The sequence below is a fragment of the Oncorhynchus mykiss genome, chromosome Y, assembly GCF_013265735.2.
Source record: "Oncorhynchus mykiss isolate Arlee chromosome Y, USDA_OmykA_1.1, whole genome shotgun sequence".
NCBI lineage: Eukaryota > Metazoa > Chordata > Actinopteri > Salmoniformes > Salmonidae > Oncorhynchus > Oncorhynchus mykiss.
Window position 1 is genome coordinate 35,713,608 of NC_048593.1, and position 4,823 is coordinate 35,718,430.

At 36.4% G+C, this 4,823-nt stretch overlaps 1 long non-coding RNA gene across 1 annotated transcript; it reads left to right on the top strand.

Moving 5' to 3' along the window:
* The first annotated feature begins 1,810 nt into the window (after positions 1–1,810).
* Positions 1,811–2,704, top strand: LOC118945339. The gene is made up of 3 exons (XR_005040500.1): positions 1,811–1,881; positions 1,999–2,058; positions 2,322–2,704. It is a non-coding gene; the product is annotated as an uncharacterized LOC118945339 (long non-coding RNA).
* The last annotated feature ends 2,119 nt before the right edge of the window (positions 2,705–4,823 follow it).

Below are 4,823 nucleotides of genomic sequence, written 5' to 3' on the forward strand. Positions count from 1 at the left end.
AGCTTTGTAAAGCAGATATTAGACAAGGGTTGAGTGAACATTATGTGGATGCACTGATTGAGTAGATGAGACAGACCATCAAACTTAAAGACTAGTGTCAAATAAACACATCAAGATGACATCATGCATCATGTAAGGAATGCTAGGAAGATGCACTGCATGTAGTTTAGACTTTGTTAACATGAATTACTGTCTCATTTTGTATTGTATATTGTACAATGGTATAAAAAGTGTTCAGTATTTTGTAACTTTTCCTTAAAACCATAATATCAATGTATCTGTATTTCAATGTTTGAAAGGATCCTGACTAGAGTGCTGGCAAGTCAGACCTTAGCTCTCTTGCTAGAGTGAACGCATGTGAACATTTCCTGTAAACTGAGCTGCAATATCATACTGTAAATGTAATGCTTTCTTTCTTTTTAGGCATCCATGTTGTTGTACGTATAAGTTCAAATACTCATTAATAATTGTTATATAATATATTGATAATGAGGGGTTTTAAATTAATAAAGGCTTTGTACATCTTTTACATTGTTTAAAGTATTTAGAGATATTCATGTGTGATTTCTTACATATATTGTTGCAGTGATAACTCTACAAAATTGTATTGGTAAGATAATAAAAGATAAGACAGAACTGCATATATATAGTTGTTGTATGTATATAAAAAAAAGTTAACTCAAGAAATCAAGTTAACTTAAACACTTTACTTTTTAAGTCAGTGGGGGGGTAGTTCATATTTTTAAGATGTTCACTCCACAATGTACTGACTCTTGCGTGATCTGTTGTGGAGGTGTAAGGACCACTGGTGAGACATTAGAGATCACCATCATTGTAAAATATTGGACAGTTTGAATGTGAAACTTCAAAGTGCACAATATTTAATTGAGTCAATCCTTTTGAATATAAACCAGACAATGTCTCCCTGTGAAAACAGACTCTACTTATTGATCACACAGTGTACGTACGTTGCAAAAAACTACATCTCGTGCCCTTTTTAAAGACATCATACAAATAAATACAAGTATTTAAGGAAACATAACTAGGAAGACACTGATGTTGTAGGAATAGTAACATTATGGGTATTCAGGTTAAAACATGTGTTTATACTCTGAGTCTAATTATTGACCTTTCTGTTGTTGTCTGGAAGCTATAAATGAAAGGTGTGTCAGCCGACCTCCACATGTCTTAAGATAGAGTGTGAGCACTGAGCGGCGGTCAAACTAACATCACAAACTGTAGTTCAAACTGTTTTCTTATTGTAAAGGAGAGGATTTATGATAGGTATGTGGAGAGCATATCATTTCTGAAATACATCTAGAGTATTTGTCATCCATTTCATTCTAGAAAAAGTAAACAATTTTTCTCCACATTTTGGCTTTAGTAAGTTAATTTCTTTGGATAAGATGACTGAATGTGATGACCTACAACAGATGTTGAAATTGTGGTAGACAATATTTTTTTCTGAAATCATACACATATATTGCTAATACGTATATTGTATTAACTTAAGGGGGCCGAATACTTTCGCAAGGCACTGTATATTGCTAATACGTATATTGCTAATACGTATATTGTATTAACTTAAGGGGGCCGAATACTTTCGCAAGGCACTGTATATTGCTAATACGTATATTGCTATTACAGATATCAGATATTACAGTATTACTTTTCCTCTTCCTGCTTCTGTCCTGCTGACACTGACAGATGGACTTACAGATGATCCCAATATCCTTGGTTCTCATCAAACTACATGGTAGTGAATAATACCTCACAATGTGTAATAAGTTACAACTTCTGTTCTTCAAACAGGCACGTGTGGTTGGGAGTTCACACCAAGTAACATGTGACATAAAGAAGTGTTCTCTCCCTGATACGCAAGTAAGGTGTCTTGTCAACCAGCCTGTCATTCATTTATAGTGCATCCATCATCATCATCCACTGCTATCTATACCATTTTATAATAACCCTGTAGCTTAACTCACTCTTCTTGTGCAGGCAGAAGATAAATGATCCCCATGATAATTATAGTTCTGGTGGCCACAGCGGCAGCACAAGGTAAGACATTATATTACAAAGATTATAATGGAATCAATTGTATTAAACATGAGCTTATCCATGGTAGGATCCAAAACAGAAATTTCAGAAAAATATGATAATTGTTAAAAAGGTTCTGTAAATACCAATTTACATGTATTCCCTTTAATGGTTAACAAATGTTTAAATCAATAGATCAATGCTATTTTTGTCACCTTTGATACAAATATTTCTTGAAAGCACCTTCAGACATTAATAAATAAAATAATATCTATTCTCCACAGTTAGTGCTACGTTCTGTAATCTCACTGAGGAGAGTGGAAATCATCAATGCTATGGGGCTGTGGGAGAATGTTTGTCCTTACATCTGACTGCAAACAGGGCTGAAGAAAGAATTACATTGAAGAAAGGTGATAATCGTATTCTGAACTTCCAAACTGGAGAAGACTGGAGATCTAAATTGCATCAGGATTATGTGAATCGCTCCGAGTTCTTAAATAACACCACATTCAGGCTGGACAGTGTTATAGAGGATGACTCTGGAGATTACCAATTGAATATATTTAATTCAGAGGGAACACAGTTGCGGAGAGTCAACATGCAACTTGAGATACAAGGTACAGAAGCGTTTTTTATATAGAGAATCATGTATCCTGTAGTAAGGGAGAAAATGTTAACTGCCAGTATTATAGTTACAGTATATAATGTATAATATGATATTAGCATGAATCAGAGATACCAAGAAGCACCATATGAAAGTTCACCAGTGTTTTGTTAGATCATGCTAAGTGGCAGTAAGATGTTTGTGTCTGTCAGCCCCGGTGTCAGAGCCAGTGTTGCCTCACCTCTGTCTGCCTCATGGAGAGACCGTGGTCACATGCTCCTCAGAGGGAGATGGTCTTCAGTACAGCTGGACCCTGAGTGGCCAGAATCTGACCAGGAGTGTAGCCTATGACCACCACCAGAACAGTGTCATCATACTGAAGAGTGATGTGACAGGAACTCTGACCTGTATGGTTCAGAATAAAGTCAGCACCAGCAACTCCACTATTCATCTACTGGCCTGCCAAAGTAATGTCAGGACAGTTTCCTTACCACAATGTAAGAATTCAAATAAATTTGACTTGCCCGATAAAAGCATTTTATTGATTGGTTACTGTTGACACTGTTGATTAATCATACTCTCAGAATTCTGTTTGTCTCTTCCCATTTTTCTCCTCACAGATTTGTTTTGTAATTGTGACAGTAGGCATAGCTCTAGCTGTTGGAACTCTTGTCCTACTTCTTGCGGTGTTTGTTGGCGTAAACCGTCTCTGTGGGAAACTGAGATTTGGACATAATACTTCAGGTCAAATTATGTCATGTTTGCTTCATGGCCAGAATCGACACCTGCTGTTTTATTTGTCTTCTAAACAGTATTTCCCCAGGTTGCTCTAATGATGAGGGTGCTGCTGTTGTATACACTGAAGTATTCAATAAAAGAAAGAGAGAATTCAACCAGAAACCTACAGAGATGGTGGAGTATGGAGAGATCAAAATGGCTGCCAGTGTTAATGAGGAAGAAAGCCCCAAAAATCAGGGGGACATGGAAATGACAACCAACCAGACATATGACACATCTTTTCTGACAACTTTCGTAGAAACCAAAAATGTAAGAGTGTATTACTCCCTTGTATATGTAAGGGACCGTACATTTGCAATATGGACCTTTTCACTAATCATACACAAAATGCCAAAATGTTCCCTTAAGGTATGTAATAGAGACAGTAGATCTAGCTGGTCTGTCATAATATAACAGATACAGTAGATCTAGTTGGTCTGTCATAATTTAATAGAGACAGCAGATCAAGCTGGTCTGTCATAATATAATAGAGACAGTAGATCTCGCTGGTCTGTCATAATTTTATAGAGACAGCAGATCTATCTGGTCTGTCATAATATAATAGAGATAGTAGATCTAGCTGGTCTGTCATAATATAATAGAGACAGTATATCTCGCTGGTCTGTCATAATATAATAGAGACAGTAGATCTAGCTGTTCTGTCATAATATAATAGAGACAGGAGATCTAGCTGGTCTGTCATAATTGAAAAGAGGCAGAAGATCTAGCTGGTCTGCCATAGTACAACAGAGACAGTAGATCTAGCTGGTCTATCATAATAAAATAGAGACAGCAGATATAGCTGGTCTGTCATAATATAATAGAGACAGGAGATCTAGCTGATCTGTCATAATTGAACAGAAGCAGTAGATCTAGCTGGTCTGTCATAGTATAACAGAGACAGTAGATCTAGCTGGTCTGTCATAATAAAATAGAGACAGCAGATATAGCTGGTCTGTCATAATATAATAGAGACAGTAGATCTAGCTGGTCTGTCATAATATAATAGAGGCAGTAGATCTAGTTGGTCTGTCGTAATTTACTAGAGACAGCGGATCTAGCTGGTCTGTCATAATATAAAAGAGACAGTAGATCTAGCTGTTCTGTCATAATATAATATAGACAGGACATCTAGCTGGTCTGTCATAATTTAACAGATGCAGTAGATCTAGCTGGTCTGTCATAATATAATAGAGACAGTAGATCTAGCTGGTCTGTCATAATTTAATAGAGACAGCAGATCTAGATGGTCTGTCATATTGTAATAGAGACAGTAGATCTAGCTGGTCTGTCATAATATAATAGAGACGGTAGATCTAGCTGGTCTGTCATAATATAATAGAGACCTAGAGACAGTAGATCTAGCTGTTCTGTCATAATACAATAGAGACAGTAGATCAAGCTG